Here is an 8,906-nt window from a genome sequence, read left to right on the forward strand (position 1 = left end):
CTCGTCGCTTTCACGCGGTTTGTCTCGTCGCGTAACTGGCCGAGCGACAGCGAAGCGGGTTGCTGTTGCTTCCCCTATGGAAATCTTATATATGGATCATATATGGCCATATCAAACATTATATGATTATATACGATCCATATACGGCCTTATATGGCGTATATACAGACTTATCTGGCATATATACAGCCTGATATGGCGTATATACAGACTCATCTGGCGTATATAGGCACTTATCTGGCGGCCGATTTTCAATATATTTAAAAGTAAAAAAAAAAATTCTTTGTTAGCAAACTCTTAATGACTCATAGTTCGCGAGCTAAATATTAGCACAAATAATCCTAAACCTCAGCTTTGAAAAGCTTAAGTTTGAGATTATTTGTGCTAGTTTTCACGGGGATTTCAATGCAGCTTAATTATTTCAAAGTGTTAACATTATGCCCGAATAAACAATTTGCTAAACCCCCCAAGCGCCTCGGCCCGTACTCGAGGAATCATGGGAACGGTGTTTCTTCACCTGCCTAGTGATCGAAAATTTCGACCAATTCTATGGTTACACAGATTTGAGTGTCATTCGAAGTCACCCTGAACACGTGCCGTACAGAATCTAAGCACCTGCCATACCACTTTTAAAATGTCCCGCGAATGTCAGTACTGTGCATTCTGTCCAACCTTCTACCTCGATGAGCTACAGACATATCTCGTACATTGTTATCATTCTCGTGCAGCTTCAAAGACGCTCATATCAAGTTAGAAACGCTAAAAATGTCATAAACAGCTCCGCTGAATCCGAGCTAAAGCCCGGTTTTAGTTGTTGTGATTTCTCGGCTTTTAAGTAATTCCTGCTAAAAAAACAATCACGAGAATGATAATATAGTAAGAGATTTAGGCGGCTCAGCCTGGTTGAAGGTTGGACTGAATGCACAGTATCATAAACGCTGCAATTGAAGAGAAGATTTAAAAGTGATATGGCAGGTACTTGAGCCCTATGGGACGCTTGTTCAGAGTGACTACGAATTACAGTCGAAACAGTGTAACCATGAAAAAGGTCAAAACTAACGATCACTAGGGAGCTGAAACATCTCGTCGCTGTTCCTGAGTTCCTAGTTTCCTGGCTGCATCTCGTCCGGGGCCTGCGTTCTGCGGTCCCTGGCTACGTGTCGTCGAGCGCCCCGGCGAGGGTGCGAACCGCCATGGCGGCCGCGTCGACGGAATCTTCTCCCCCGCCGAAAGCGCACGCTTTCGACGTTGTCGTGCCAGTAGGCACATCGGCGGACGATCTCATTGATGGGATATCCGCCATTGTGGGGCTGCCCGAAATTTTCTCGGCGCAGCACCTAGGAGGTACAAACTTCCAAGTCGTCGTCAACACCCGTGCACCCGCCCTCAAGCTTCGTGAGGCCGGCAGCGTCTCCATCGCCAACCAGTCAGTCCCCATCGTGCCGACGGGTCCGCAGGTGACGAATGTGACTTGCCTCTTCCTGCCGACGTTTGTGCGCAACGACCAGCTCGTCCAAGCCCTGGCCCCGTACGGCAAAGTCATCGACGTCTCCTACGCAACCTACCACCGAACGGCGACTGTGAAAACAGGAACCCGCTTCATCCGCATGGAGATGAAGGAGGCTAACCCCCTGCCCAACTTCCTGCGCGTCGCCGGACATCGTGCTACTTTTGACTACCGCGGCCTGAAGCGCGTATGCCGACGCTGCAGGCAGGAGGGCCACGTCCGGGCACAGTGTACGACGGGCTACTGCGACCGCTGCGGTGTCTTCGGGCACCCAACCGAGGGCTGCACTGCCAACTGTGGACGCTGCGGTGGAACCCACGCGACTGTGGACTGCACGGCCAAGAGAAGCTACTCCCCCATGGTCACCGGAAACTACGCCACCGATTTCCCGGCCCTGGACCCAGGAAACGCGACCCGTCCCATCGCCCCCGAAGCTCCGGCCGTACCAACCGTCTCCACCGTCGCCCCTCCGTCACCACCTGACGCCGCAGCCGCGGTCGCATTAGCGCCTCTTCCGTCGCCGCCCCCACCCGCCCCACCTGAGCCAAGCCCGACCGGCTCGGGGGTGACTTCAGCCCAAGCGACGGACTCTCCCCGACCCGCCGCGGTTATTGTCGGCGACACCACCTATGCAGCGTGGAGCCAAGCGTCGGGTGATGGCGAGGTGTCCAGCGACAGCGACCACCTCGTCATCGACGAGAACCCCGCTACAGGTGGCCCCGCAGAGACACCGACCGAAAGTATGGATACGACCACAACTGAAACACCGGAGTCCGACTCGAACCGAATAACGCACGAGGACTCCAAGCGTCCCCTCAGGAGCAGCGGTTCCCGCTCAACTGACAGTGGGGGCCCACGAGCCGCGTGCCCCAAGAAACCGCGAAAGTCCTCCCCCCCGCGTCGGGACCCCTCTCCAGCATCGTCCGACAACTCCACGTTTTAAGCAACACGCCGGCGTCCCTATCCCCCTTTTTACTTTATACTGGCCACACTTCGCATATTATCCCTGAATGTGCGGGGCTTTCGAAACCCAGCGAAGCAAACTGAAGTGATGCATTTCGCGAGGATGCAGAACTGCGATCTTCTGTGCTTACAAGACACCAACTTTGCCCGCTTCCGTGACGTTGCGGATTTCGAATCCCGGTTTTCTGTGACTGCTTTTTTTTCTTACGCGCCGCGCCGCGCGACGGGCGTGGGCGTGGTTGTCTGCAATCGCAGTCTGCTGCGCAATGCCACTTATCTTTTTGATACGGAGGGAAGGACTCTTCGTTTGGACTTTTTCTTCGGTGAACGAAAATTTCGCCTCGTCACTGTCTACGCACCAACTGTATCGACCTTCCAGCACGAGTACTTCCGCAGCCTGGACGTGCATCTACTCGACGCGGGCCCGTGCTTTTTGGTCGGCGACTTCAATTGCGTTCTGGACTCTAACGCCGACGTTCGGGGTCCTGGTCAGGGTCGCTCAAATTGGTCCGCCCGTGAACTTCGGCGGCTTGTGAGGCACTTCGACCTCGTAGACGGATGGTCCTTACTGCATGGATCCACCCACCAGTCGACATGGAACAGAGGGGCTTCGGGAAGTCGCATAGACCGGCTGTACTTGCCTCGCACGCTATCTGCCGCGCTACAGACCTGTACTGCGGTGGACTTCCCGTCGTGCCCAGAAGAGATTTCCGATCACCGTCCGCTACTTATCAAGTTCTGCTTCGACTCTGCCGTCGCACGCTCCCCACGTCCGTGGCGTCTGGATTCCAGGATGCTCCACGACGAGACCACGCGCCACACGCTAGGCAACCTGGTCAAGGAGTCGCTAGTGGGCGTGCGCCCAGAGCCGGCGTCTTGGGACCGCCTAAAAGGTCAATGGCAAAGCTTCAGCACTCTGATGGGACGGCACCTCCGCGAACGGCATCGAGGGCTTCTACAGGACACTATCCTCCGAATCCGTATCGTCCGCCGAGGGGGCGCCTTGACCCCCTTCATGAGGGCGTACCTCGACCAGCTGCAGAAACGCTACGAACGATACCTTCGGTGGGACTCCACCGCGGCTACTGTCTTGCAGGCTCAGGGGAGCCCGTCGGTCCACCCGGAGGTACTGCGCTACACCCATCGCACAAGCCTACAAGCCTTTGAAAGACTGCAGACGCCCTCCGCCTCGGGGTCGCCCGGCCACCTTGACAATGGTCGCTTCGCAGCCCACTTCCGATCGCTGGCCCAGTCGGACGCGCCGGTTGATCGCTATTCGGTGTCCTCGCACCCTCTCCTCAGCGGCCTCCCCAAGATCTCCGCCGAGGATGACGCGGGCCTGCGGCGGCCCCCGTCCGCGACCGAGCTGTGGAACGTTTTGAAGCGGATGAAGAACGGCTCCGCACCAGGACCGGACGGTCTCCCAGCGGAGTTCTACCGCACGTTCTGGAACATTATCGGTAACTTCTTTACCGCTGTCGTGCGGGTCTACTTTGAAGACCTCCTCCTACCTCCATCCTTTCGGCTGGGACGGATCGTACTCATCCCCAAGGAGGGTGGTGACCATGCCGACCCCGGGGCATGGCGCCCGATAACGTTGTTAAACAGTGACTACAAGCTCCTTGCGGCGACCCTAGCCTCGCGTCTGCAAACTTTCCTACCGGAGCTGGTAAACCCCCGACAGACGTGCTCGGTGTCGGGCCGCAGCATACATACTTTGACGACTCTCACTCGCGACATCCTGGAGTTCACACGCTCCCGACGGGCGAACGGGCTTCTCGTGTCGTTGGACCAAGCCAAGGCGTTCGACCGTGTCGAGCACCAATACCTGCTCGGTGTTCTCGACGGGTTTGGCTTCTCCTCCGAGAGTGCTCAGCTGTTCGCAGCCTTGTACAGTGACTTGCGGAGTGACTTGTTCCTGAATGGCTCCTTAGTGGCACGCTTTCCGGTAACGCGAGGAGTTCGGCAGGGGTGCCCGCTGTCCCCGGTACTTTTCGTCCTCAGCTTAGAGCCCTTCCTGGTTGGAGTCGACAGGCACCCCAGCATAAGCAGACTTGCTCTACCTGGGTCCGGTGAGCTTCGCGTCTCGGCGTATGCGGACGACGTGACCCTCTACCTGCGCGACGAAGACAGCCTGGTGAAGGCCCTCCGACTCTTCGACGAGTACGCGTGCCTCTCCGGCGCACGGTTGAACCCTGAAAAAAGCAAATCTCTCTGTATCGGGGCTCCCCCCACGTGCCCGCCATCTCTGCCGCGAGCCCAGTCCGTTACCATTCTTGGAATCTCGTACGACGCCTCCGGCGTGGCTCCGGAGACCTGGTCCAACCTGCGTCAAGAGATCATAGAGAAGGCCGCTGAGGCTGGCCATTACGACTTCCCCATGGCTGTGCGGCGGTACCTTGTTCAGACGGTTTTCTGCGGAAGGTTGTGGCATGTGGCCCGCGTAGCCCTCCTGCCGCGCCCCTTCATCCTCCAAGTGCGCTCGGCGTTGTTTACCTTCTTCTGGAACAACCGCACAGAACTCGTGAGGCGCTCCCGCTTATGCCTCCCCCGCTGTGAAGGAGGGTGGAGCTTTCCGTGCATCGAGCTGGCAGCGCCCCTACTGGCCCTGAAGACAACCCTGGCAATCCTTGACGACCACGACAACCCAGCACGGCCACTCACGCTCTACTTCCTCGGCGCCAATAACCGTCTTTTGGGAGACTCTCTTCCGAGCCCTCTTCGGCCCCGAGCGGAGACGACCCCTGCATTTTACAGGTCTACCGCGGATCTCTTCGACAAGCTCAGCGTCCACGTGTCACGAGAGGAGATACTCGAGGCCCCGGCGTCTAGGCTTGTTGAACGCCTAGTGGTGGCAGACCAACCCCCGCCGCCGCCGGGCACGGTGCAGCCGTACCCGTGGCTGGCACTGACGTCGTCCACGCTGCCGGACCACGTGCGCGACTTTGAATGGTTAAAGGGTTGGGGTGTCCTCCCAACAAAAGACAGGCTTTTCCGCTGGGGAGTGGTACGGGACGCACAGTGCGTCAATTGTGGTGCAATAGAAACAAACGCGCACGTCGTGAGAGAGTGTGTACCGGCGAGGGACCTATGGCGCGTAATACAGCGCTCGTTTCGAGGTCTCGGGGTGGACGTATACGTCACACAAGGCCGTTGCCCGCGGGGCGCCTTTGCGCTGCTACTAGTGGCAATATGTGAGTGGGTGCTGTGGCGAAACCGTTGTGTCGCGACGGCCCAGCGACAACGACGCCGCGCGTTGTGGCCGCTGTTGTGGGACATCCGAAAAGAACTCACCGCCTACCTGGACGACCAGCGGTTCTCCCTTGGCGAACAAGAGTTCCTCCGCCGGTGGTCGTGCCGCTACCTTTGTGTGGTGAGGGGTCGCGTCATGATCAACTTTTTACTGTTTAATGGGCCTTAAACTCTAGTTGATACTACAGATCAGTTCCCCGCGAGACCCTTGAATATGTTTGTTGCTTGCAGCGAGCGTGCATTTTTGTGGAATAAAATTTTCTGAACAGCTGAATGATCACTGTTTCCATAACTCCTTTAGTGCGGGCCGGGGCACTTGGAAAAATAGACCCTTTCCGGAATTCAGTGCCGTCTGGTGACTGAAATGTCAGCTTAACTTTTACCGTACTAATGGCAGCAATGAACCTGTGGTCTGCAGTATTTTACGGGGCACCGTGCACTTTCGCAAGTCGACAGTAAACGAGAATCCGCGCTTCACTGCACAGTTCTTTTCCAATCTCTTTCAGTGTCGATGGCGAAAAAGATGCAACCAGTCAAAACGAAGTGCCAGCCCACATAGACACCTTGATAAAATTCTATACATCAAGGGGCTTTGAAGCTGAGTGTATGCTCTAACAGATTGACTGGGCCCGAGTTCGAAATGAACGCTTACGCAGCTCTTGCATCCAACTCCTGATTCACGTCGCGCTAACGTCAAGAATATATAGGCCTCGAATCATCTGCTTAGGAGCATCTTCAACTTCTTCCTTCATCAGTAAACAAAAGGCCGCCATTAGTATAGCACATATGCCATTTTTTAGATGATGATAGTGACCAAAGTTGCCAGACAGAATTCCGGAAAGGGTCTATTGTAGACAATAAAAATATATAAAGTGCTGATTTCAGGCTTGTGTCCTTTTGAAAGGCCTGGCCAGATCTTAAATTTCCTTACTTAGCCAGATCTAGGATTTCCATACCTGGCCAGGGGTATCAGGATATCTGGAATCATGGAGGCTATATCTGGCAGACATACCATATCAGGTTATATGTGGCCAATTTTTGATATGGCCATATCTAAAATCTTCAGTTCTGGCCAGATATAAATTTTTTGTAAGGGTTGTCTCGTCGCGCACCGAATCGCTTGCATGCGGTTTATTCTTGAACACACCACGTCGCTTGGTGGGGAGCCGCAGGTTGGCTGCACTTCTCGAGGCCCTGAAGTAACCATCGCACTCACACTTGCTTGCGTGGCATTGACCTCGCAACAGCCATTGATGTCTTCCGAGGAACATAGAGGATCCTTTACACAATTCACTCATTAGATTCGTGCGGATTTATTTTCCTTAATTCATAAACTAATAAAATTGTAGGTTTTGACCAAGGGTCAACTGCTCTTGTTGTAAGTCTTTTCAGGAAACGTGTTAAACAGTCTGCATACTTCAAAATTAAATGGGTGGCACAAGCTTTTAAAATAAATTTGTATATAATCGGTTATACCACGAACATGTAGGTTGGTCACACTTATTTATTTTTGAAATTAGGAATATATAAATAGTTTAGGAACACCGGACGCTGAGATCATACTATATGTTTTAGGTGAGGTTGGTTTGCGATTAAAAAAACTTATAAAGGTGCTTCGCTAAAACAAAACTTTACGACTTAGAAACGTGTTTAGTAATTAAAAGATACAAAACAAATGCTGAAATTACCATAGGACGCAATTTAAACTTTCTATTCCAAAATAGTCCGAAGTATAAGATCTTTACAATATTTGATTTTAGGATACCCTGATGCTATGCAACACAAGCTATATTTTAGGATTAAGGGGAGGAAGGTGTTTAAAAGTGAGGTGACAGACACATTAACGATTGATTTTCGGGAGAATGACTCATACCACTTTGTTGGACCGGTTCAATTTCTCGTTAGGCCAGCATAAATGCAAATCCGACCATCCTCACCAGTTTAATTAGACTGGTTCAATTCTCGTATCGGCGATTTGAATGCCTTGTACTATCCTGACCAGCTTAATTCCTCGCTAGGCCAATTAGACCAGTCTGACCAATTTAATGCCCAGTTTGAGAGTTGAAATTGTTTTTCTGTTTCTTCTCAACTAGTCCCAGAACGTGACTGCTTCTTTTTGTGAGGTAGGAACAAGTAATACGCGACCGCTTCTGCGCACGGACGTTTATATCGTTCATAATTCCCTTTAATTTGCTATTTTGAACGAGAGATTAGGGTTCCTTATGACTAAACCTTCTCGTTGTACATCTCATCAATGTTAAATTCAAGCAGTGCGACAACAGTGAACCCTACGAAACAGCACCACTGTTATAGTACAGACCACGACGAAAACCGTCGTGGCCTAGGCTTCGGAGGCTTGTCAAGCGAAAAACATAGACCGGGACTACTTTGTATTAAGGGCGAGCTCTTTTTCACTTTGTTGGTACAAGACAGCACACAAAAATCAATCGCGAGGACGGTTGAGTAGGCGTCGAACTTGCCGTTCCGATCGCCGGTTTTTAGGGGACAAGCTCCTTAAGGCCTAGCCTTCTCCGTCCGGCGTCTGTGCTCACATCGATCTTGCTGGTGCTCGTGCTCGTGCTCGTGCTCGTGAGCTCACGTGCTCGTGCAGGGCAAAATATAAAAAAAAATATAATGGAAGCAAAATGTTTCCGTAGTCGACAGGATTCAAACCTGTGCAGGGGACCCCAATGGATTTCTAGTCCATCGCCTTAACCGCTCGGCCACGGCTGCGGGACGAGTAGGGGACTCTGAGATGTGGCAGTAACTCAAGGGCTGGGGATGTCAAGGATGAAACGTTGTATGTAGCCGCTCAACGTCTATGCAGGAGAGGTCGCCGCGGTCAAATGCTCAAATGCGTATATAACCACGTTCCATACCACACATTCCCTTTTTGGCATGGATGAAAACGAACGAAATGCTCGGCATGCTTCGGCTCAGCGTCTACGCAGACAAGCACCATCAGAGCTTCGACCCAATCAACATCATTCACCACGTTGAGATGCGGTCAATTTTTTTCGTAGTTTGCTCGCGCAGTTTTGAGGCTGTTGTGGTCTGCGAAAGCTAATCAAGTATTGAAATATGCACGCGCTTTACCTTCTGCGGTGTCTTTTCGGTCTCGATACTCACATGAGTTCGGCAAAGGAAGTGTTCTTCCGGTGTCTCGTACCAAGCGTAGATTCCG

Source organism: Ixodes scapularis, unplaced genomic scaffold, assembly GCF_016920785.2.
Source record: "Ixodes scapularis isolate PalLabHiFi unplaced genomic scaffold, ASM1692078v2 PGA_scaffold4__175_contigs__length_147842914, whole genome shotgun sequence".
NCBI classification, from domain to species: domain Eukaryota; kingdom Metazoa; phylum Arthropoda; class Arachnida; order Ixodida; family Ixodidae; genus Ixodes; species Ixodes scapularis.